General features: G+C 45.0%; 1 protein-coding gene across 2 annotated transcripts in view; it reads right to left on the reverse strand.

The window, feature by feature from the left end:
* GSG1 (germ cell associated 1) overlaps positions 1 to 24,455 on the reverse strand; it is a 90,208-nt gene extending 65,753 nt beyond the window's left edge. The window contains exon 1 of one of the 2 annotated variants that reach the window (XM_072923319.1): positions 24,162 to 24,455. The gene's annotated coding sequence lies outside the window, so the exon portion shown is untranslated. The remainder of the gene's footprint in view (positions 1 to 24,161) is intronic. The other variant, XM_030262849.4, reaches the window with a different exon arrangement.
* Positions 24,456 to 24,737: the final 282 nt, after the last annotated feature.

Below are 24,737 nucleotides of genomic sequence, written 5' to 3' on the forward strand. Positions count from 1 at the left end.
TATGGGGGAAGAGAGGGAGGTAATGGAGTTTTTTTCATGAGTTGGAGCCTGAAGTTTTAGTTCATGGGAAAGGAACATACATTGTCAGGATGAGGCTACTATCTCCAAATATAAGGCAATTTGCCTTTAGGATGCAAATTATAGTACTTCTGCAGACTCCAGTAGAAAACTTTAGTGGCACATTAGCCCCTAATTCCAGATAACTGTGCTACAGGACTTCCACAAGCCTCTTCTGCAATCTCAAAAGTCAGCACAGATCATCTCAGTGTCTGCAAATTGCTTAACTCGGTGCACTCAGCTCCTGATAGGAGTCTGCAGTATTTCACTAGACTTGTTCCTCCCCCTCCTTGCCTGCCTCTCTCACACATGCATGCTCACACTGAGGAGAACAAGTTTTCACCTCTGAGTGAAAGGTGACATCTCTTCAGGAGGGTTGTTCAGCAAGCAGGCATTTTAATCTAAGCTTTCAGAGTTCTCCTGCCAACCAATGGCTTGACTTGGCTACCTACAGCTCTGTAGTGCTTCTAAGTCCTTTGTTCTGTAGGGATTTGATTTTCATTCTCTCTGAGACAGGAAAAGAAAAAACATTTTTTAGCATGTATCAGGGGCTGGTTTAGGAGACTAAAACATGGAAGGTCATCAGTTCAAACCAAGCCATATCATTGTGAAAATGCTAACAAGCCTGTGATAAGAAGGGATCTCTCCTGCTTTATACAAATTATTTGATCACAGAAGGGCCATCAAGTCCATCAACTTTTTACTATGTCACAGACAGGATCCTAATGTCATCTACTATATAATCCATACCTCTCCACCAAAGCTAGATCAAGCCCAGATCTGCTTGCTTTGCAATATCATGCAATCATCAAATTGATTAAGTATTCAATTGTCTCAGCAGCCCAGCAGGGCAGGTAATGACAATTATTGCTATTCAATGCAGGAGAGAAATCGTGGCTAAGAAATCACTTAGCTTACAATCAAGAGAGTGATCTGAGAACAGCCTGGCTCCCAGGTGTCCTCCTAACCCCCACAGCTTTTACTTAGCAACAAGATGAAGACTCAACCCATGTCATAAGAAATTTATACAAACTATCTGCCAGAGTGAAATTTTGTAAGTGACCACAATAATTCTTTTACCCATTTACGTGCAAATTGACAGCATTCCAATAATCAGAGTGGAGTGGCTCCTGTCCAGAAAACAAGCAATCCAAATTTGCTGCAGTTCTCAAAATGATGATGGGAGGATCAGGTTGAGCCCAAGTCTGCAGCAAGTTTTTCCATCAGCTGCTCCTTGCCTGGCCTTGGACACACAACATCATTCACATTCCATCCTGGAACCACCTAGCAAGGAGCTGACTGCCAGCACCCTGAAGAGACTGCATGGCCACCTTGCTCCCAAAAATAAGAAGGCATAAGTTTATCTGAATCTCCTGGGAACAAATTTTTAAGATCCCCAGGTGTGTATGCACATGAACACTCACACACACTCACTAACATTCACTATTGGACACTGCATGTCCAATACCAAAAAAATCACATATGCCCTCTCAAGCATTATGTGCTCTTTATCTCTTGTAAATCAGACTTCATTTCCTTCCATGCTGACTCCTGCCTCTTCTTTACAAGGGACAGCTGCCTCCTTCCTCAGCTAGGAAAAAAGGAACTCATTGCTTCCTTCTTGATTTCCACTTTTTGCTGTCTTTCACCATTCAGTCCAGCTCACAAATCACAGCCCAACTAATTCAGAAGAAGATAGTTTCTTCCAGAGGTTTCTGGAATGTACCAGGAACACAGAGAGATCCTGCATGACGGACATCTTGAGGAAAGTGTTTACATCATAAGTGTCTGTATTCTATGATTTCTTAAAGTAGAGTAGCTCCTGTTCTCCAGATGGATCGGCAGAGATTATATCTATTCTGTCTTTTAGACACAATGTGGTTGTCTGACAATAACATGAAGATGGTTTGGTTTTCACAGGCAAAAAGGGAGGTAGGTGCTCCATAGCTTGATATTACAGGGATGGGCACACCAGGAGAGCAAGATGTGTGTCTAACCTAGGGGAACTGACTTCTGACCACAACATCTTTTGGAGGCATGACACCAGAAGAGATGTCCCTCTGGTCTAACCAAGCACAGACAATCTTTTGTTTTTAAGAGTCTGGGGAAACCAGCCAGATAGTGGTGCTGCTACAGCTAAAGTGCTTAAGAAGGCTGAAGGAAAGGTGGCACCTAGAAAATGCAGCAGAACTGCATGGCACTTCATGTATCCTTCTTCTCCCCTTCTTTCACCACTTCCCCTGTTCTACTCCAGAAACTCAGCCACCTTTATAGAGAGCTGTTAAAAATTTGCTTCCAAGATGGAGGTTTAAAAGGAAAGATTTTGGCAAAGTTGAAGTTTCAGTAGTTGATAATTTGAAATTAATTATAACTCAAAAACACTCCCTGGATTTTCTTTAACTGCACAGCAACAACTTCCATCAGTTTCCATCACCTGCAGAGTAAATATGGCACTTCTCAGGCCAAGCCAATTTGCCAAGTAAACATTACTGAGCAACTGAACAAAACCACTCTTAATAGAAAGAACTGATGAAAATGTGCAGGAAAACTATTCTTAAAATGCTACACCAACATTTGCAAAATTCCTCCTTAAAAACACACACACATAAAATGAGCCTTACAAATTACCATATATGTTTGGATAAAACTCAGAAAATGAAAACAAAATGCTCAGTGACCACTAGAGGGCTTTGCATATATATGAGAAATGACAGCTGAAATTGACTCCTTAATTCATACTAAAATGACTGTGTATGCTGAATACCAGGCAAGTCTCCCCAATAATTGCATTTCCTCCCGTGCAACTAAACAAACAAACAAACAAACAAAAATATGAATATACTGTTCTCAATGGTTTTCTTTGGAGAAAATGACCATGAACTTGTCCTGGTAGTATGGCTGCTGTCTCCATGCCTTCACAATCAGGACAAGCCACCTCATCTTCAAAGACTGAATATCAGAAAACAAAAGACATTTTAGAAAATATGAAGGGGTAGAGGGCAGAGCAGGGGAGAAATGAAGTAAATAAAGAGGAAAGAGAATGCTTCCTTGGGAGAGCATCAGTCATACAATATGCACAGCATTTGTCAACAATTCTCAAGGGTGCTGTATGCAGACACACCCATTCAACAGCTGGCTGGGGGGAAATGGTGATCATAGACACTCTGACTCTGGGAGAAGACTTAAGTCATAGAATCATGGGATCATTTAGGTTGGAAAAAAAATCTCAAGATCTTTCCCTATCTTTCCCCAGTGGCATTTAGACCCCATGCTGGATGCCAGCAGCAATGATCTCCATGCATAGCAAACAGTCTACTGGAAACAGTGAAATTGGTCTGGTTTCAGCAGGACCAACAGAAATAGCTCTTTCCCAGACCCAGGGGACACCTGCACTTTGCTGAAGTGAGTAATGTTGTTTGGTCTGGTTTGGAGTAGCTTTTACTTGACTCTTGCATCTTCCAAGGATACAAAATTACCCCCCTGAAAAGCCCAAGGGATGTGTAACTAAATCAACTAATCTGAAGAAATAAAGAGTCATGCAGTACTACATGCTGCTTGGGAATCATGAGAGGATCAATGAGATGCTCCTAAGGGACTATGTCTCTTACCTCTCAGTGATTTTTGTGGTGATTCTGACACTCACTTAGAGAGGTGGCATCTAATCTTTAAACTGCTGACAACTGAAGTCTCAGGGTGAAACTCAGCCACATGCTGAACAGCAAATATCCTTACTGGTGCACATCCTACCAGCCGCTATGACTGAGGATGGTGAAAAGAGAACAAAACCACCATGGGAATGGCCGATAACCAGGAGCCTCTACATTATCTGTTTAGTGAATGCTTAATGCTGTGCTTTGTGCTTCCTCCCAACTTTTCCAGCCATAGTCATGCCCCTGTATCATCTGGTAAGTGCCAAAATGTGGAGAAGACATAGAGAAAGGGGAGTAGTTTGCATTATCATATTGCCTTAGGCACACATAACTTTTCTGAATCTGATTTGTATCTAAATTACCGTTGCTGACCCTTAGATTTCCAGCAGTCCAGATAAGGTGAGATTGGCTTCCATTTCATAACCATCATTCATGTGAGTTGACTCCACTCTGCCTCATTTACTGCAAACTGTACTACACTAATCTAGAAATATTTCCAGAGCCCAGCACTGGGCATGGTTAAGGTACACATACTGCTACAAGTCTATAACCTGTGGGGTTACATGAATCATCAGCACAGAGGAGTCTTCCAGTTTGATCTGCTTCAAAGCAAGTGCCTACCTGTGCTTCCAAGAAAGGATTGAAGACTCCACAAGGCAATAAACCCAGGAGGCATCTTGCATAGATAGCCAGCAGATTTCTATTCTTAGAATGATTCTAGTATAAAATGTTTCCCAGTTTGTCTTGCTGATAAAGATAGTTCTTAAAACTGGACATGATGAAAGATGCCATCGCAGACGAAGTGCTATCTAGGATGCCCAAGGGGAGCACAATCAGTGTGTGTGAACACAGCACGTGTCACAGTGTATAAGCAAACAACAGCATTATGTTCATGAGCAATATCTCACTGAGAAGCCGAGCAATATCTCCTGAAGTAGCCAAGCTTCAGTTATGCACACTCAAGGGGCACAGAGAACGGAGGGGTATGGAGCATGCTGATGACTGCATTTACCAGTGAGGACATTTTTGAAAATGTCCAAATGACATAAATATTTCATTCCCTTTTTCAAATTTGAACAAGACCTTTGAGGTAACATTCATCACATTAATATTAGGTCTCTGATAATTAGACATCTGGGCAAAACTATGCATTTGGGTTCCCTCTATAGCAAAAAAGGAAGAAACAGAAACATCCAGAGGGCAATTCAGTGGGCCTGATCACAAAACAAACAAGAAGAGGGCAGCACTACTCACTCAGTGCTCTGTGAGATAGAGGTATTTCTCGTTACAGCATGACCTCACAGATCATGCTGTTGATTTGTATTTCTCTCCTGGACTGCAAAAGGAGCCCAAATGACGAACTGTGCTTAAATGCTTAACTTTTACGTGAGTAAAGTTGAACAAGATGAATCCACTTTCCATTTCTATCAGTGTGTTAAAATATTTCGCTACAAAAGAAACAGAAGCAGCTATTCTAGAAAAGAGGTTTCAAGAGTTTCTAAGAAAAATCCTCCCTTTAGTGGTTTTGAAAATGAAATGGGAATAATAGATATTTCAACTGTTCTGGTATGAAAAGGTGTTAACAATATGGCACTTCTAAAGAACTCTGAGATGACAAGACTGATTTTCCAGAAGTAATTTTTCAGTTTCATTTTGAAAATTCCCTGCAGAGGAAACATCAGAAATACTGCTTTTCATTCCCACTCGCCAGGAAAGATGTCAAGAAGTCCATCAACTTCAGTAAAGCCAGAGCTTCCAAGCCCCAGAAAACCAAAAGACTATAGCCATCACTATCACAGCACAAAGGCAGCTCCTTAGGAGGATTTGCAATTATTTTGTGTGAGAACCCCGGGATTGATTCGGGGCTCTCATGTGGTGGTAAAGTCTCTCCTTCAACCTTTACTTCCAAAGAAAAACTCCGCAGCCTCTTGTTGTTTGGTCTCAAGGCAGTTTATCGCTAGTTATCTAAAAGATTGTCTTCGCCCGCTGCACTGCCTTGGTCAGCGGCCCAGGCAGAAACACACACACTCTTGACACCCTCACTGTCCGGTGTCTCCGTCGTCTCTCCCCCCGCTCAGGGCTGCTGCTATCTTTTATATGATATATTATGTGTTATATGTTTACAGATTTTCCCCAATACCTACTGCCTATGTTACAACGTGCTTTTCTACTCTAAACCAATCTGTGAGTGCCAACATCACCAAGAACATGGAGGTAAGGAAGAAGAAGGAGGAAGAACAGGATCAGGCCCATTTTCCTCCATCTTAAAACTCCTGACCCCCCTGTACAAAGTAAAACCCCCCTGTACAGGTGTTAAAACCCCCCTGTACAATACTAAAAAATTTTACCCCCTAATTTGTAACTACTTTTACTATACCATCTAACCCTCTGTGACCACTTGTTCCACCTTCAAAGTTGGTAACTCATTCCATGGCTCAAACTCAAAATCACAGTTGTTTTCAGCTGCTTGCCAGGGTCTAAAATGCTTCTGACCAAGGCCTGGAACCTCTGAAAATGTCTGAGGGACATTTTGAGTTCCAACAATTTTGCAAATCCACAGTTGAACTGGGCTGTTTGTTTACACATGAGACATGACAGACACCTTGTAACAAGCAGGAAGAGCCAATCCTAACTAATTTACCCTAAGGGGGTGAGACTAGTGGTCAGCAGGCTGAATTCAACCATGGAGATCTCCAGGAAATCTCCAGGTGCTGGAGATGCCACAAGCAACACTAGCGGAACAGAAGCAGACACAGGATGACCATATCTCCAAGAAGAACCAGTCTGCAGCTCCTGAGTACTCCTGGGTGCACCTATTCATCTCCCATAAAACTCTTTGGAAATTCTTGCTTTGCCTTCATTTTTTTCAGAAGAAAAAAGGCTTCTTGCTGGAAACAGCAAATCTGTACTTATGGTAATTAGAAGCAGGAGCAGCTTAAAGAATGGCTTCTTGAAAGACTTAAGTGAGAAATGCCTCTCAGCAACAAGAAAGATTTACCCTCACAGAAAAGGAAGAAGCTCATCCCTCTGGATGCTTTCCCTACAGCCAAGGTCACACAGAAAGGGGTTAAAGAAAACCAGTCGTTCTGTATATCAGGTACTGCCTCGGGGGCATGGCTGGGAGCTGGAGAGCAGAGGACAGGTGAAGGGGACAGCAGCACAGTGCTCCTCTACTGCCACGTGTCCTGACTGCCAACAACCCGATCTGAGACCTGGCCTAGGTTGCCCTCATGTTTCTGGCAGCGAGGCAGCCCAAGAGGCACCTAAAGGCAGTGCTTCAGTTGGTGTTGAACTCCACCCCCTGACAGCACCAGCACCTGTGTGCTGGGGTTTGGCTCTCTCCTCAGGGGGATGTACCCAGATTTTTGTTATGAATGGAACAGAATGCCAGGAATAAAGCCTTCCAACATGTCATATTATTGTAATGGGAAAAGAGAATGATTATAGTTTCCTTTAGTTAGTCTTTGATTTTCTTGTGGATGACATTGGTTTTTAAAGAGAAATGGATGCATGCATGACAATTCATACTTTTACCCTTCCACAACACATCCGCGTGCATCCACTATGCCACACATCTCCAGTCTAAACATACATTATCTTCTGCTCCTGCACAGGCATCAAGGTAAATAAATGTGCCAGAAACATGAGGCCTCCTCCTTATGCCTTTTCAAAGGAGCATCTGACCTGAAGATCCAAAGGCTGTTTCCCTTAAATATCCCTCTTCTTAGTAGCTCCCAGCCCAGTCCACCCTACAACACAGAGCAGCTAAGTGCCCTTCAGAGGGGACACAAAGGATGTGTGAAAACACCTTCCTGGCTTCAACCATTCAGCACCAGAGGTTTCTGCCTGTACCAAAGAGCCAGTACTCCTTGCTTCTCTCTCTTCCACCTACTTCTTAAGAGAAAAACTCCATATTCTACTGATATTGCATAAAAAGAAGAGTCAGAGGGACAGCACACATGGCCAAACTCAGGTGCTGCTTCACTCTTCTAACACAGAATGAATAAAGCCACTACGGAGCAGCCAGCGTGGCCAAGACAGGTGTCTCACAGCACAGTCCCCATATCCCAGATCTTGCTGCAGCACCCTGCTGGCTGGGACAGTGTCTCCAGCCCTTGCCAGCGGAGGTGACAACTGGTAGGAAACCAAGACAGACTGCTCTGTATCCCCACTCTGTCCCCATTCTCTTGTCCCTGAAATCCAACCTGGTGCATCCTGGGGGAAGCCCCATCTGCTTCTCATTCCAGACCATGTCATGTCATAATTATTCCTAATTATGCCTCATTTAGCTTGATAGGTACCAGATTGAGAAGGACGGCCTAGTGAGAGAGAGCATCTTGGCCGGCCGCGGCAGCGAGGCGCGGCGGGGAAGCGCGGAGCAGGGCCGGCCGGAGGGGCGGCAGCGGCGGCCGGGGCCCGGCAGGGGGCGCCCGCCGGCCCGGCGAGCCCCGCGGCCCCTGCGGCGGCGGGAGGGAGGCCCGCGCTGAGGGGCGGCCCCGGCGTGGGGCGGCCGTGCGCCGCAACAGGGCCCGCAGAGCCCCGGGGAGCGCGGGCCGGCCGCCGGTCGGATCACACAGCCACGGAATACGCTGGGTTGGAAGGGGCCCACAAGGGTCTTCGAGTCCAACTCGTGCCCCTGCACGGCACCGTCCCCAGGAGTCACACCCTGTGCCTGAGAACGTTGTCCAAGCGCTCCCTGAGCTCTGTCAGGCTGGTGCTGTGACCACTTCCCTGGGGAGCTGTTCCAGTGCCCAAACACCCTCTGGGTGAAGAACTGTGTTCTAATAGCCAACCTAAACCTCCCCTGACACAACTTCAGGTCATTCCCTCGAGTCCTGTCACTGGTCACCACAGAGTAGAGATCAGTGTCTACCCCTCCTCTCCCCCTCACAAGACGCTGTTACTTCAATGAGACTTTTCCCCAGTCTCCTCCAGGCTGAGCAGAGCAAGCAACCTCAGCCATTCCTCATACGCCTTACTCTCGAGGCCCATCACCATCCTTGTTAGCCTCGTTTGGATATCCTCTTCGTATCTTTTCTATTGTGGCACCCAAAGCTGCACGCAGCACTAGAGGTGAGGCCAACCAGTGCACAGCAGAGGGAACAATCTCCTCCCTTTCCCAGCTGGCGATGCTGTGCCTGATGTCCCCAGGACAGGGCTGGCCCTCCTGGCTCCCAGGGCACTGCTGGCTCATGTCCAGCTTGCCATCAACCAGGACCCCCAGGTCTGTTTCCTTGGCGCTGCTTTCCAGTGTCTCGTTCTGCAGTCTGTATGTACCATGCCAACAGGGCTGCACCATCCGTGGGGCACCGGTCTTGCACTGCAGAGGGTATTTGCAACTGGTAACTACAGAACTGACACTACAAAAATAATGTTCCCCAGACACTAGTGAGAGTCACAACTTGTTGGGGCTCACATGTTTCTCCATCCCTGCTGAAGGCCTACATGTGTTTTCTAACAGGTGTGCATTCATAATCCTGCAGGAAAGCTCTGCTCCCTGTTTTTCCACACAGCAACATCACCTATGAACACTTGGACATGGGCAGCACCCTCACTGATACACCAGAAGATATGCTGAGTGCCAGGCAGCTGATCCTCCATGACAGGTACTGGGAACTGCATGTCTCCACCACAGACCCTGGCCACTCTCTTCCCCTCTATGCATGAGCCATAGGTCAAGGCTGACATGTCACCTGCTGACATGCGGGTCCAGCAACAAGTAAAGCACCGAAAGGTACAAAAATGTCAGGTATGTTGGCCAACGGATGTTGGTTTTCAAGGGACACTCACTGCTCCACAGGTCTCTGTGGCCCGCACTTCAGTAGCCAGTGAAGAGCCAAAGAAAACTGTCTCACAATAGTATCACTGTGACCTAGGCAAAGAGACATTTTCACAGAACATGTTAGGTCAGGAGGGACCAGCACAGGGGAAAAACATGAAGAAATGTCGTCTTCACATGCACCGCTCACTTTCTGGAAAAACAAAAAAACAAAAACAAAAATCCAACAAAACAAAACAAAACAAAAAGAAAACCAACATCTTTTTTTGCTTGGGGCTGAGCTCCTGCAGCTAAAATAGGTGTTGGGTGAGCCAGGGCTCCACCATAGTCAGCTGCAAGCTGCATCTCTGAGGTGATGCAGACATTGCATCTGCAAAGCTGCTAGCCATCCCCTCTGCCTGTTTGCTCTGCTCAGGAACCATCTCCCATAAAGCCCACCAGGGCAACAGGCCTTCATTGCACATGTCCTTCCAGCTTATGGCTGTTCTGCTGCAAGGGAATGGAGTCAGATTCCAGAGGGCAAGAGGGAGGCAAAGCCACCTGCAATGCAATCAAGCAACTGCTGTGGGAAGAAGCCAGGCAGTAAAGGAAGGATGATTTACTGACACAAGCTAAGCCAATATAAACACTTACGATACAGGTGCCTGTGCTCTCAGATATCGCCTGATTTAATTCAATTGTTTTGTAAACCGATTTAGTTAAATCTGTATAAAACTGGTGTTTAAACAAGCCCTAACAGTGGTTAAAATGTTGTTAATAAAACATATCACCATAAAACAAATATATATTACGAATGGTTCCTTTTTGCTGACAGGATATATCCTTTCTTAAACTATTTCTTTTTCCCTCTGTTCTATTCTTTAGAGGTTGTACATTCTGCTGTGCCATGACTGTCTCTTTCTATCTGTACTGTACAAAAACAGGGTTGTCTCCATTCAAAAGTCTGCAAGTCCACCTCTAGCATTTCTCAGTGTTGTGTAAAGTAGACCTGGGGAGACATTTATTTATTTTTATATAACCTTCAATAAGATTCAACCCAGAGCAATATTTTTAAGCAGATTTAAAGCAAAGTAGTTTATTCTGGATCCAGCCTGACCCTTTTCATTCTTTCCAAACTGACCTATCTTACCATTTGGAGTTATTTAATCACTCTGAAAAGATGTTCCCATTTTTCTTGTTTTCAGCAAGGTCACTTTTTTTAGCAATGTTAGTAGATTTTTTTGGTATTTTTAAGTCCTGTTCCAAAATCATGCAAATCAAAATCTATCTATGTCCAAAATTAACTTTCAAAATACCAATATCTTCTCTCAAACTTGGCCCAAATGCCCAATTAGTTTGGTCTCCTCCACCAAAAACCCTTCATTTTTTAAACAAATGCATGACAGAGTTATAAAAAAAATAGGAAGATCAAATTACTGTCCCTTTAGTAGAAAACAACAAAAATAAGACTAGCATAAGCTTTTTCCTAGACACATCTCTTTTTGTGGTCTTTGATTCATTCAGAAGATAAATTTTGGCCAAGTGCTTCAAGCATTCAGCTGTTTGCACACCTGCATGATGCACTGGAGCAATTGCTCCCTTGGGGAGGCAGGTGAGGGGCGGCTGGAGCAGCCACACTAAGCAGTAGGAATTGTCACTGATGTAAATGAAGAAAAAAGGGACACATTTGAAAAAAAGACAGCGGAGGGGATGGGAGAGGGCAAACTTCATGTATCAGTTGGGCAGTTCTGAAGGAGTTAGGAGGGGTATACAGAAGCAAGGTGGGTTTGGTCGGGTCTGTAGAAGGGATAGGAGGCAGTCGCTGGACCAGTAGGGAAGCAGGAACCAGTTAATCTCTGAGACAGCAGTGTGACAGCTATGGGCTCTGGAATGAAAGGGGCCAGGGTGCTGAGTTGGGCTCAGTGGCTGGAGGATGCACCCCTAAGTGGAACTCTAGCTCCATGGCATCAGTAGCTTGACAGTAGCATCCACAGCTACTGTCTGCTACTACTACAGTCAAACTGCACCCAGAGGCAGCTGTGCCCAGAGAGCAGCCTGCTTTCCTACCCCATGCCACGCAGCTCTGCCAATTTGTACTCTAGAATCCAGGCAGCCATGGAGAACAGCCACACATCATGTCAGTACCTCAGAGGAGCCCAGCCAAGCCCTCATGGCCTCACATTGCTGCTGTCTGAAGAGCCCAGACCCTCCCCTGGGGAAAATGGTGTGCATACAGAATCTCATGGGAGAAGTTATCACCCACGCTCTCCCATCTGTCCCAAATTCTTGCTCTTTATCAGTCCCGTAGCTCCTTTCTGCTGCAAGACAAAGCTACAGACTGGCTGGTGTGCCAGCACAGGGGTTGGCTCCTAAAAGCTGTGTTAGGAAGGGAACTCTGCTCCAAAGGACACATTCAGAGTAAACCCTGTGTACATTTGGCAGGGATCGTAATCCACAACCACCCAGCCTGGTGACATTGCTGGAGGCTTCAAGAGTAGACAGTCCAAGCCAGGATTTGTGATTGTTTACCTTGACATCCATTTGGATACACTCCAAGTGTAGACAAGGGATTTAGATGCCCAGATTATTTGCCCTCATGGCAGCAATGCACAAATACAACTACTAGGAAGATTAGAGATATTTTATCTGCTTAAATTGCTCACTTTTCCTGCCAGCTCTGATAACCATGATGATGGGGATTTAAGCCCCAGTGCTACTAACTATGACTGGCACCAGTGTGATGATTATATTTCCCATGGGACCAGCCTCCCAATTCTGTGCAGTCCATCTCTACTCATCTCATCACAGCAATAGTCTCAACTGTGCTTATAGAGCTCCACTCCACATCCCCCATCAACAGTCCCCAACAGATCCTGTGCAAGCTCCTCCAACTGTAACAGAAGGATGGCTCTTGCATCTTTATTTGGCTGTTTAAGCAAACGGAGGTAGTACAGATCATGAGAAAAAGCAGCAGACAACAGAAGGAGTTAGAGGAATTGTAGATCTTAGTTGTCTTTGCACAATTGCAAGTTCTTATGCTAGTTTTATTCATACTTTGAAATGTCACCTCTTTGGGCTGTGGCCAAAAATATTAAGTCCGAGTCCACAGTGGAAAAATAGAGGCTTCAACTGAAAGTATCTTTACTAAGCTTGAACTAAACCATTTGTTATCAGTAATTGCTACAAAAGAAGACACATGGTTCAGCCCTGCATCTTTGGAAGGAAATGCTAGAAGTAATTATGAGTGTAGAGTGCAATTGCATAATGGTTTAATCTCAAGCACTTCCCTTGGTGGTATACAATTCTGTTGTTAAGCTGTGAACTGGGAGTGTATTTTAGCACACTGTGTCATTTGGACCAGGAGAGCAAATTCTTCCACTACTTCAAGTGTTCAGTGTTGTAGCTCTGCTCGCCAGAAAGAAGGCACCTCCCAAAGCACGCCCTTGCCTTGTGAACAACATTTTCTATGGGTTCTTGGGGAATTCCATGGACTCTGAATCCATTAGAATCCTTTTCTAGAAAAAGTTAGGGGTCTCCTAAACAAATAAAGAGAGAGCTTAAGCTGACTCCTATTTGAGAGCACAGATAAGGAAACAAAAGAGACTAATCCCTCTGGGAGGAAGCCACACTTGTTTTGCAGTCTTAAGCCTTCCAGTGCACACACTGGGGTCTCATAATCTTCCCCTCTGACCCTTCTCCTGGAGTGGGGCAATTGCAGTAGATTATGGGAAGTCAGTGATGGTGGTTGATGACTGATTTTAGAGCATGTGTTCCCGAACTACTGAAGAGGAACAATTTGATTCATAGGAAACCCCCCCCGCCTTTTACTTTTCTCTTTCTGTAGCAGGCCCAACACTCATTAAGATTGGTTGTTGATTATCTGCACTCTTATCATCCTACCTCAGTATCTCAGCTGTGAAATGCAGCTCTTCTTATTCCTGGCGGTCAAATGCAGTAAACATGGGAATTCTCTCATGCTTTTGTGTGTCCTAGCTTATCCTTTTGCAGGGTCAGAAGATGCCTTCAGAGCCATCCAAAACCCTGCTGTCTTCAATTATTTGACTTTTTCTTTTGTTTTTTTAACCATCTAGAACACACTGTTTGAATTCTAGGACTGACAGTTATTCCCACACACTCAGAAGCAACAAAACACAAACAGACTATATCCTTTGTAGTCAGCCTTAGCACGTAAGGGCAGAGGTACCCAAAGCTGTCCTTCTGGAGGGAAAGAATGGAGAGAAGCTGTGACTGGTGAGTGTGCTCATGATAATTTTATCTGAAATGCACCCCAGAAATTCTGAGGGGATGTAGTATGATGGCCACCAATATAAGACCTTTTGCCAAGCTTTTCAAAAGGTTTTCACAAGCTGCAAGTAACCTGTGGACTGCAAGGGAGGAGCTGCAGTGGGACATACACTGCTTAGAGTAACCTGTAGGACATGAAACAGGCATCTACAGCATAGTGAGGACCATCTCCTCAGAGCTTGACTGCCCCTAGATCTCTTCTTTCATCTGTTACGCAATTCAATAACAATTTCAAGACTCCAATATGCAAGTGCAACCCAGTGCTATGCAATGAAGCGAGCAGGCTGTGGTCGTAGGTTTCACAGCAGAGACTGCAAGGCATTGAATCTGCAGAGACAAAAATCATTACTGTGAAAGCACATTTCATCACTTTCTTCCCATGAGTGGAAAAGCTTACACCTCCTTCCTTCTCACTCTGATACCCCTAAAGACATTCAACTGCATTGTGTAACAGAGAAAAACTTCATCTGCAAGACAGGTCCAGGGCAGCAGGACTTCTTCCTTGCCCTTTGGGAGAGCTTTTGGGCACAGGCAAAATAACTTTGTATCACACAAAATAAATTGCTGATGTGGAGTTAGATTGACACAGAAAGCCATTAAATAACAGAGACAATGAATAAGAGGGAAGGATGGCAAAGAGTCAGTTTAGATGAAAGAACAATATTGTGAGTTGTTTTTTGTTTGGGTTTTGAAAAATAAGACTTCCAGAATTACAATTCCAGCATATGATGCACAGTAAATGCTGAAGGGCCAAGCAGAGCAAAAAAAAAGGGAAAAGACCCTGAAAACCTTCAACACATTATTGAAATACGAGAAGGAAAAAGTTTTGTTTCCATGGCAACATATCCTATGGTGCTTCTGCTGGAGCAGTCTACCAGAGAAAAAGGACTTCCCTGTTAGGTATGTCAGTGAAGTGAAAGATAATTACCGAGACCCCTTTCCTCAACTGGGTGCATTTGTAAATTTTCTATTTGATGTGTGCAAGTTCTCAGATGTTACAGAGCTCCTGGAAATGGATGTTTCTATATATGATGGAATGAGCTCCAAGGAAAATGTAGGTACCTGTTGCAGACCAAATGTCTGTGAAGGTTTGGGTGAGTTGTGGTTTTTTGCCCTTCCACAATGTTGCTTTGCTGTATGAATATGGCCCGCAACAGAACTTAAGGGTTAAGTCATTCTTAACTGCAGATTTTGGAATAAGAAGTTGCAGTTTTTCATCCAAGACAAGAGGACTTTGTTTCCAACTGTCATCTCCTATTTCTCACATACATGTATGTCAAAGCTGAGGTGCTCCATGGCAGCTGTTTTACTGCAGCAGCATGGCATGAAAGAATTCAAGAGGAACAAAAGGAATATGAAGAAGGAGAGAAAACTGAAGAGATACAGAAAATACTGATATGAGAAGAACTGGAACAGGACTCCGAACATAGCTTTCGCCCTCTTGCAAAGAGCATCACTGTATCATCACTTACTGAAAATGATGAGCTATAATACTAAAACTATCTGTCTGTGGTATTGTAATGTTCAGGAGCACAGAGAGAGTCAGTTATTCATTTTGTAATCCAAGTGGGTAAGAGAAAGATTTTGGTATCTGTATTTTGCAGAGGGGAGGCAACAATGAATTGCAAATGGTTAAAATACCTTGTCTAAAGTTGAAATGAAAGTTTGTGATAGAAGTAGTTGAACCTACAGCTCCTGACCTCCATCCAGATGTCCAATGATATAACTATCTTCAGAGTATTATCTCCAGGTGTTCGTTGAAGAATTCTGCAGATGCAGCTCAGCTGCTGAGACCCAGCATAATCATACAGATAGAATAAATAAAGTCAGCATAACAGCTCCATGATCATGGGAACACGACAGACACTCCTCTGTCCATAGTGGTTTCAGTAAAGACATTTTCTTCTCCAACTAGAAACAGCACTAACTAAACAAAATTAAAAAAAAAAAAAAAAACAAAAAAAACAACAAAAAAAAAAACGCAATTCAGCCATAATAGCTTATCACACAGAGGAAGCAAGAGAGCATTTATCAGCTGGAAGGAAGATACCACTGCAGTGATTAGCTTCACTGAACTCAGGGCAGCAACAACCACCCTATCCTGTATTTTAAGGAGAGACTATGAAAGGACATGCTAGGGAAAATTTCTATTGGGCAGGTCTCTCTAGTGTCCTTCCTTCTCATTTTGACTCTGACTAACTTTTGGGAAAAGAAATATGGAGTGGAGTAAGAATATTGGAGGGTACCAATAGCTAGAGTAAACAAGTACCCGTGCTCTCAGATTCTGATGCCAGGATCAGCAGCAGGGAAACAGGTTACAGAACTGTGCTCCAAGTGAGCAATCTTAGCACCTCTGCATCCTGAAGCAGAAAATGTACATAATTGCTAGGCCTGGACAGCAGTACCCTTCCTTCATTCCAGGGGAGGAGCTAGCAGTAAATGCCAATCACAGCCTGAAGCTGGCAAAGCAGTTACAGAAAGCAGACCAGACCCAGATCGATGGCCATAGACAACGTCCTCCCATCACTCTCTGCAGTTTTGCCTTGCAATGCTTTCCCTCCTCAGTGCTACAGACTGGCATCCAGCCCTTCTTTCATCCCACCAATGCCACTGGCAGTGACAACCATAACTGCTAAACTCATGTTGCATTTTGTTTATTGTGTTTTCATGTTCTGCTCCAGTCATCTATCATGGATTTCTCTTGTACACTCTTGAGGCACACAGGATTTATATATCTACACCTGTGCATCCATGTGGATCTGGTCTTCTCTAGCCTCATGTCACTACAGTCCTTAAGGATAACATCACATTAACAAAGAGGTATATTTATTTCTTTCTTTGTTTAGGCTTCAGAAAAGCAGGGTGGCCATTTCAGAAGAAGGGAATTGTATTTTGATCCAAGCATTTATTTTTTTATTTCTCTTCCTTGCAGTACTCTTCATATAGAGAAAATCTTCAGGGTTTTTCTATAGGACTTCCATGCAGCTCTGCAGAGATGCCAGAAGGTGGTCCTGAAGAAGCATTTTCAGCAGTCTTTGGAAGGCTACAGGAGGGCTACAGTGACAGAGGGACACTCACAGCAAGTCAGAGCGCAGCTCTCTAGGCATGCAGACTTGAGAAGTGTGACAGGATTGAATATCCCACAAGCAGCACAAGGAGCCTGTAAGTGATCAGCTTCACAGCTCAGATCTCCATGCTAGGAGATAGATATACCACCCTAGGTGTAGGTATCACGTCCTCCTGGGCTCAGATTAGGGAGTTCACAGGATGGAGTTCAACATGTAGGACTCTGGAGGGGCAAAGCAGCAGCTGGAGAAGGTCTGAGGAGAGATGGAGCATGGCTCTCCTGTGAACACCTGCACAACATGGAGTCTCTCCCAGCCCAGCACTAAGGACATCCCAGCTGTCTGGCTTCAAGACAACATGGCACTGTAAATCTCATCTATTCAGTACTAAATTATCCCTTTCTATTGCTCTCTTTCCCTGAAAAACTTTGAGAAGCATAGGAACCATCTGAATATCTAGTGGCTCTATGTAGCACATAGGCTTCTCAGAATACAGAACTGGTTCTCGAGGTCCATCTCATGCTAGCGATGTCCCTTGCACTGGAGAAGCATCAGGAGTGGGAGTCAGTGTGCAGCCTTGAACACAGCCTGCCATAGGGGAAATAGAGTTTTCATCAGCTCCTCTTTGCTAGAGAAGCTGCACCCAGCCTGTGATCATCTCTCCCAGTAGAAGCTGGTAAGTAGGCAGAGAGCTCAGTGCCTTCTCCCTATTGTGAGGACACCCCATCCACAGCTGTGCACCTAGGTAAAGTGCCAACAAATTATGGAGGCAAGGCAGAAAATCATTCCTACAGTTCCATTTGCAAGATAAATTATAGCATCTGCTTCTGAATTCAAACGAGAGCAATGCTGCAGCCTTTCTAACCTGCTGCTCTTGCTGCTCAGTTGTCACCATTTTCTGGCTGTTCTGGGAGCTTCTGTGAAAGGGAAACAGACCTCAGACAGCTATTAGCAGATGCTTGTCTGGATTGCAGTAGAGATCATGACTTGTGTGGTTGCCCACAGCGTCAGAAAAATGGTCAAAGTCTGAAATATGATGACAGAGATGGTAGATCTGCTCTCACCTAGCAGTGCTGAAAGATCAGCAGTCAGGTGCAGGAAGCAAAACATGAAACCATAATCTCTCTGGTCTCCCATTAGCAAGCATAGTAGAAATGGTACTAACGTGCCAAGGAAAAGTGATCAAATGTGTTTTGCCTGTGTCATATCCTCAAGCTGTGAAATCCTCTTTGTGTACCTGACTTGCATTGCTGGAATGCACCAGGCATTTAATTCCCTTAAGTCCCAAAATCTTTGTCAATGTTTTGATGTGGGCTGGGATTAAGCTATGGTTTGCCTATACGTGGCTGATGGAGGCAGAGACACTAGCATATCTCCTTTGCAGTATATTTCTGTCTCTTGTTCTTTTTCCTGTACCCTCCTTCCCAGTAACACAGCTGCTAATTCACTGTGAAACCTGAGTTTTTCACTTACAACTGGACCCCTGTTCCTACTGGAAAAATGTAGGGAACAACATGCTAATCCCCTTCATAGGGATAATAATCCCCAGGGTATGTGCCTGATGAGCTGGTCAGCTGGTGTCTCTCAGAAGATAGAGGAGTGGAAAATCAATCCAGCCCTCCATGGTAAATACACTTTCAGAGTCTGACACCTCTGCTCTGATTTGGATATCTCTAAGAGTGGTATGAATTGTACTTTGGAGTTCCCCATGTCTGTGTCTTGGCCACTGGAGTTACAGAAGATGTGTCCCCCCTTTCCTCAGCGAATTATTGGATTAACCTCTCTGATGCACAAGGATGATACAAGAACTGCCATGTGGGTTGAGGCATGTTGTGATAAGTCGTGGTTCACACCAGGCTTTCAGTTGTGCCTGAGCCACTCTGGCAGAACTGCCCAATGCTGGCCCCCTCATGGTCAGTGTCTCCTGCCAGGAAGGAGTAGAGAGACAGCAGCCAGCGCTGCCATGCTGCAGGGCACTCCTTGTGGCACTCCTGCTGCCACTGGCCTTCCCTCCAAGAGCCCATCTGCTCATCTTCCTCCCTCCCTCCCTCCCTCCCTCTCATCTTATGCAAAGCAGCTCATTAGTCCGATTAGCAGCCAAGCACCATTTCTGATTGTTCATCAGTGATTCCTTTGTTGCCCTCCATCACTCCTGTTGAGCCTCATTAGTGCTGCTAGGAAGCAGAGGAGCTCTTGGGATATTTATAGGAAAGGTGGGGTGTTCTTTAGGCTTTATTGCTGTCTAATATCCCTTCTCCACTCAAGATCCCTTCCCTTACCCCTGCCCTCCCTCAAAAGCCTTCTCTTAATATGGAGCTTGTCCAGGGGGTACACAGAGACAGGAAAGGACTAGTTTGAAGGTTTTGAGTCAGGGAAATGAGAAAGACAAGCTGGAGGTATGCAGAGGCTCAGTCCTGGGTCAGGAGTGCACAAACCTATATAGGACAGGGTACCTGGGGTGGAGTCTGTGCCCCTGTGCAAACACACATCCAGTGGAGTATCTGTAGCAGCCCATAAATGAATCCAAATGGATCATCATGTGCACACAGCATTGTTGGGGAGGAATATGCCCCAGCTACAAGCACAGCTTGAGAATGTAGCACCTGTGACAGGGGTTGGGTGTGAATGCCTTTTCATGCAGGACACCCACTTCTCTGCCTATAAGCTGATGGAGAGCTGTACCATGCTCCCAACATCTCCAGAGGGAGCAACTGCCTTGGTTGCTTATAAAAATATTCTTTCATGCAGCACTTAATTATGGAGGCAACTAGACAAAGACTAATCATTCATTCTAATACAAGGGAGAATAATCATTCTGACAGCCAGAGATACTTGGCTTCTTTGGGAGGAGAACAGAGTGTGAGGAGGAGGAGGAGGCTGAAGAAAATCTACAAGACAGGGAAAGGAGGAGAAAGGAGGAACAAAATCCTAAATCAGTTACCCAGTACAGACATCTTTATGACTTCATAAATGGAATATGCTTAGTGCTTAGATCTCTCCCAGCATCACGAGGACACCTCTCCCTAGTCCAAGCCTGCGGCCTTGATCATGCCAGAAGTCAAACTGAGTGACATTTTAATATCACTTTTCATCTCAAGATTGCATCTCCCTTCCAAAGGTTCCCAAAGTGTTTTTATAACCTTTCCAGGCACATAATTCATGTCTTGTGGCACTGAGATAGAGTATGTTTCTGAGAAGGATAAGCCACCTCCACCACTGTGAGGGGATTTTGGACAGAAAGCAATGACAGCTTCTCTATCCCTCTTAAACCGTGGAGTGTGCTTGTGCATGTGTGTGAGGAGGGGGATTTCAAGGCAGCAGAATGCAATTGCAGAGAATGGAAGCTGGCCAGGAGCTCTAGCCAAATCCTCAGCTAATACGTAGGTTAGCACTGGGGAGCTCTAAGAAACAGCACTGGTGATCCAGAGTGTGACAATCCTCCCTCTGCCTTCCTGGTGGGTCACATCTCTGCAAGTGGCCAGACTTCTGCATGACTGGGGATGGCTCTTGAATGTTGCAAGCCATGGTCCTGATATGGGTAGTCAGTCCTGATTAATCACCAAAAAATATGGTTTTAATCCAAGTGTCTTGGACAAAATCCAGGTTTGGGAAATGGCATCACACACTTCTACATTCCTCCTTTGGCTTCAAGCAAGTCCAATGACTTTTCCCTTCAGAGCAGTGCCTTGCTGGGAACAGAGATGGCTCTGTTCCACTCTATTTCTCCCACAGTCCCTGAGTGTCTGCTCCGTGCCCACAGCTGGCATGGGTGAAATGGATCCCCTGTTCAAGACAGTGCACCTATCAGGCTGTGTTATGCCCAGTGCTGTTCTGCACTGTGTCTGGTGAAACACTGTCCTGTACTGCCCACTGTGATGAGTCTTCCTTACTCCCCACCAGGGATGCTGCTAGCTGACAGACATGAGGCAAGGTTGGCCTTCACTCTCTGGGAAGTGCTGCTCTGCTTTGTCCAGAAGACCTCACAGGAAATCAGCATCCTCAATACATTATGAGCAAGAGCCATGTGAGGATTGAACAGAGCCCCCTATCCCATAAATCTGTCAGGAGCTGACCCTTCCCTTCCTCAGCCAGCAGACCACTGCAGTGCAGCCCAAAGATGTTGGGGAACATCTACACTCCTACACAAACAGAGCTGTCTCTCTGGCTCCCTTAGTAGCAGGAACAGAGCTTTCGCTGCCCTCTGCAGCTGCAGGCCATCATGCATACAGTATGAAGTTTGTATCTCCTCTGCCTTCCTCAGTGCTGTCTCTCTCCACTTCCAGCTAATTTAATTGACTGCTCTGGTTATGAAGAATCATGGTGTCTAGGCACCAGGAGTAATACTTAGCACGATATTACCATTTTTACATCCCAAGGCTGTGCAAACATTAACTAACTCTAACTCTAATTAGCTGCAACTCACTGGAAAGTAGGTAAGCTTGATATTAACCCCGTTTTTATAGCTGATGACACTAAGACTCAGAATGCTCAAGTTGCTTGTCTCTGCTATGGAGGTGAGTTCAGCTAAAGTACCAGGATAAAAATGGGAAAATATGTTTTCCAGGCTGTTTCACCATTCTGAGGGGTATTCTGGCCTCCCAGACAGCATGAATTTGACCTAGACACACCTCAGGAGCTGAGCACAGGATGCCCCAGTCCTGCCATGCCACAAGTCCCCCCACAAGCACATGTGCTATGCTCAGCCAGCTGAGAGCCCCTGCCCTGTCTGGTGGGGCTCTCCATGCTGCCATCTCGCCGAGAGCACCCAACTGGCAAATGCAATGCCACCAAGGCCCAAGGAGGTTTCCCGAAGTGCAGTACAGCAGACTTCCCCATTCTCCCATTTTCCCACCTGAAAGTTGTTGAATGAAATGAAAGACTGCACTGACAGTGCTAGAAGCTGTATTATGAGTGGAAACTGATGCTCTGAAGTCCTGCCATGGTCCAGTTAGCAAATGCTGGGGAATAAATGCAGTTTCTAAATGCTACAATTATTTCTAAACAGAGTACGGCTCTTGTGAAGGGACATTTTATTTTAGGTATTTTGTTCTTCTCCACTAAAATCCAAAGTTATCTAGAATACGCATTTCACACTTAGGAAAAGAGTCAAAGAAGTTCTTCCTTATTCCTCCATTCTTGCTCCTCTGCCTCATAGCAGACCTTTCAGCAAGGTCATCAGATCTACTGTCTGATGGATACTGTGCAAGATTGACTCTTAAAACAAGAGAGGTTCCTCATGAACAACTGCTAGCTCATGCAATTAGTTTGTCTCAAAATTCCCTCAAGCCACTTCTATTAGCAGTAACCCTCACCATCACACTTTCCTGGTTCACCACACCCTGCTGCTGTAGTTTCCTGTCCAGAGGTGGCTGCATATTCCTTGAGGATGCATACACTCAAGCTCCCTTCACTGCATTGCTTGGAGGAGAGCCTTAGCTTAAAGCTGAGCTGTCCCCATATTTGCAGCACAAAAAGTTAGGGTCTCTCTCTTACACACACCATGTGAAAGTTTCCCTTATTAGTGTTGCATTTATAAGGACAGAAAGGTTGGGCAAATATCATAGTTAAAGTGATTGGTGAAAATACCTTTGTCCAATGAAAAGAATGGGTGGGAAAAGGGGTCAAATCACGGGCTGAAGGTGTTTATTCCTGAGTGGAACAGGATGCCACTGTACAGTCCTCTTCCTTTGTACCATTTTGCTACCATATAAAATCAAGCCACGTGCAGCTCTGAGATATGGTAGGCAGTTTTGGTCCCTGCCTCCCAGAAATGCAGTGTGGAGTCAAAGAAGGCGTGGAGAAGAGCAGCTAAAATGGCCAAAAGCTGGGGCAACCACTGTGGAAGGAGAGGGCAAAATGGCTGTGTTGTTGCTTTGAGAGGAAAATATTAGGAATCTTTACAGAATCCCCAAGCCTGTTAGGTAAAGTGACAACAGAGCTGCTGCTCACCAGCTGCCACAGTGCTGGTGTGGTGTGAAGGCAGGTGTCCAGTCCCAGTAAACCAGGCACCACCTCCAACTCAGTCACACAGTGTACACAGTGGGCAGGCAGCAGAACAGGCAGGATCCAGGCACCCTTCAAGCACTGACTCCTTTTTATAGCCACCAAATTGCTCCAGGGTTAGCTACAGTTGCAGCCTCACACAGCAGGACTTTTGCTTGAAGCCAACAGGGCTGTGGCTGATGAGGAGGAAGAAAGAAGCCATTTCACATTCAGGTGGTGTCTCCACTCTCTCTATGAAAATAGGGTGAGGGGAAAGGTGCATAAGGACTTCAGATACTGCTGTTACCCAGGCACCCTGAGGTGTTTAAGGACAGAAGGAAGAATGAAACTGCAGTGACTTCCAGTGTCCCTGGGAAAATGAGACTTTTGGGTCCTGCCAGTGGCCACAAACCACCTATCAACTGAGATGAAGGCTTTGCTTGTTGTTACTGCACTAGCCCAATCCTTCTTTCCTCACTAAATATATTCAACAAGCAGTGCTCAATCTGACAAATGTCTTGCAGCTCATGTATGAGTTAGAGCCAGAATTTACAGGGAAATGAAGACAAATAAAGATGTATATAATCTATAGAGTTTCTCTCCATTCATAGCCTGCTTTCTTAATATTCCCTGCACACCTTTGCCTCAGGACTACAGCCCTTCATCAGGGCTTGTTCATTCAACAGGGTATGTATAGTCTTTGATGGCAGAAGACATCATATGTAGGAACAGGTGGTAGAGAAAGAAAGAAGCAGAGGAGGAGAGAAAATTATCCCTCCTTCAGTTACATTCTTTATGGAGAGGAAAGCAGTGTCAAATTGAGGAGCTTTAAGAATTAATTAACCACAGGCTTTGGAGCATACACACCTACCTTCACAAAACTGCGTGTGAATATTCCGTATTTCTTTTTGCAAAAGACACTTTTGCAGAGTGTCTTTTAGGGTTTAGCTCACACTGATTCCTTTGCTAGGAACTGGAGTGCTCTGCTCTCACACAAATCTCAACTAATGCAGCAGAGTTGAATGAGAGACCTTATCGGGGGAGATTAATTTATTCTAAACCCCTGATTTCATTCACACTCATTCTTTCATGTTTGCATCTTCTCAGGCACCAACAGGTGTGTGCCAGTGTGCTCCAGCTAGGACTCCTTCCAAAGACAGGGGGGCTGGGAACATGATATAATGTGTCACCACATCTCTTGAGTTTGTCTCAGGCAGGTGGCCAGGCTGGGTTTGGATCTATCTTTTCTTCGCTTTAAGAATTCACAGTGATTGTGATCTCTTATCTCCTCACCTGGTTCCACCTTTGAGAATTATTAGGAAAGATTCTCTTTAGTTGCCTTACCTGTATGTGTTTAATAGTTCGAGGCTTGTCCTTTATCTTACTTCTTAATGGCTTCAGTCTGTCTTCTGCATCATTCCCAGTCTGGGTGTTTTGAGAAACTGCAAGATGTGGTGTGATCTTGATGATCTTCTAGCTTAGGTGTGATCAACAGCTGTCATTCCTGTTCTTCTGCAGCATCCTCTGGTGTTTTTCATGCCAATCCATTCAGCTCTCAATGTTTCTGTTAGATCTCTATGGTATCTCTGGCTGAGGCATAGTCACAACCCACACACCTTCCATCACTGTGCCTGGAAGATCCTATCATAGAAGACAGACATTTTAAATGCATGGCATATTTAGCTGAAGTAAAGCTACTTCACTCATTGGTGATTCTTGTGTCTGTAAGAAGTACGTTCTGACTGCACAGTAGCCTGCTACATAGTTCATCAGCAGGACTTCAGTTACCAAGAGACATGTAGATGTGTAGAAAACCTATCCTTTAGTTGACCAGTGTCAAATCTGTGGGGAAAGGGTAAATCCACATTTGGGCAAGTAAAAAATTAATCTGACAGGTTGATTTTTCTTTCTGTGTGGACA

The sequence above is a fragment of the Taeniopygia guttata genome, chromosome 1A (assembly GCF_048771995.1).
Source record: "Taeniopygia guttata chromosome 1A, bTaeGut7.mat, whole genome shotgun sequence".
Taxonomy (NCBI): Eukaryota; Metazoa; Chordata; class Aves; order Passeriformes; family Estrildidae; genus Taeniopygia; species Taeniopygia guttata.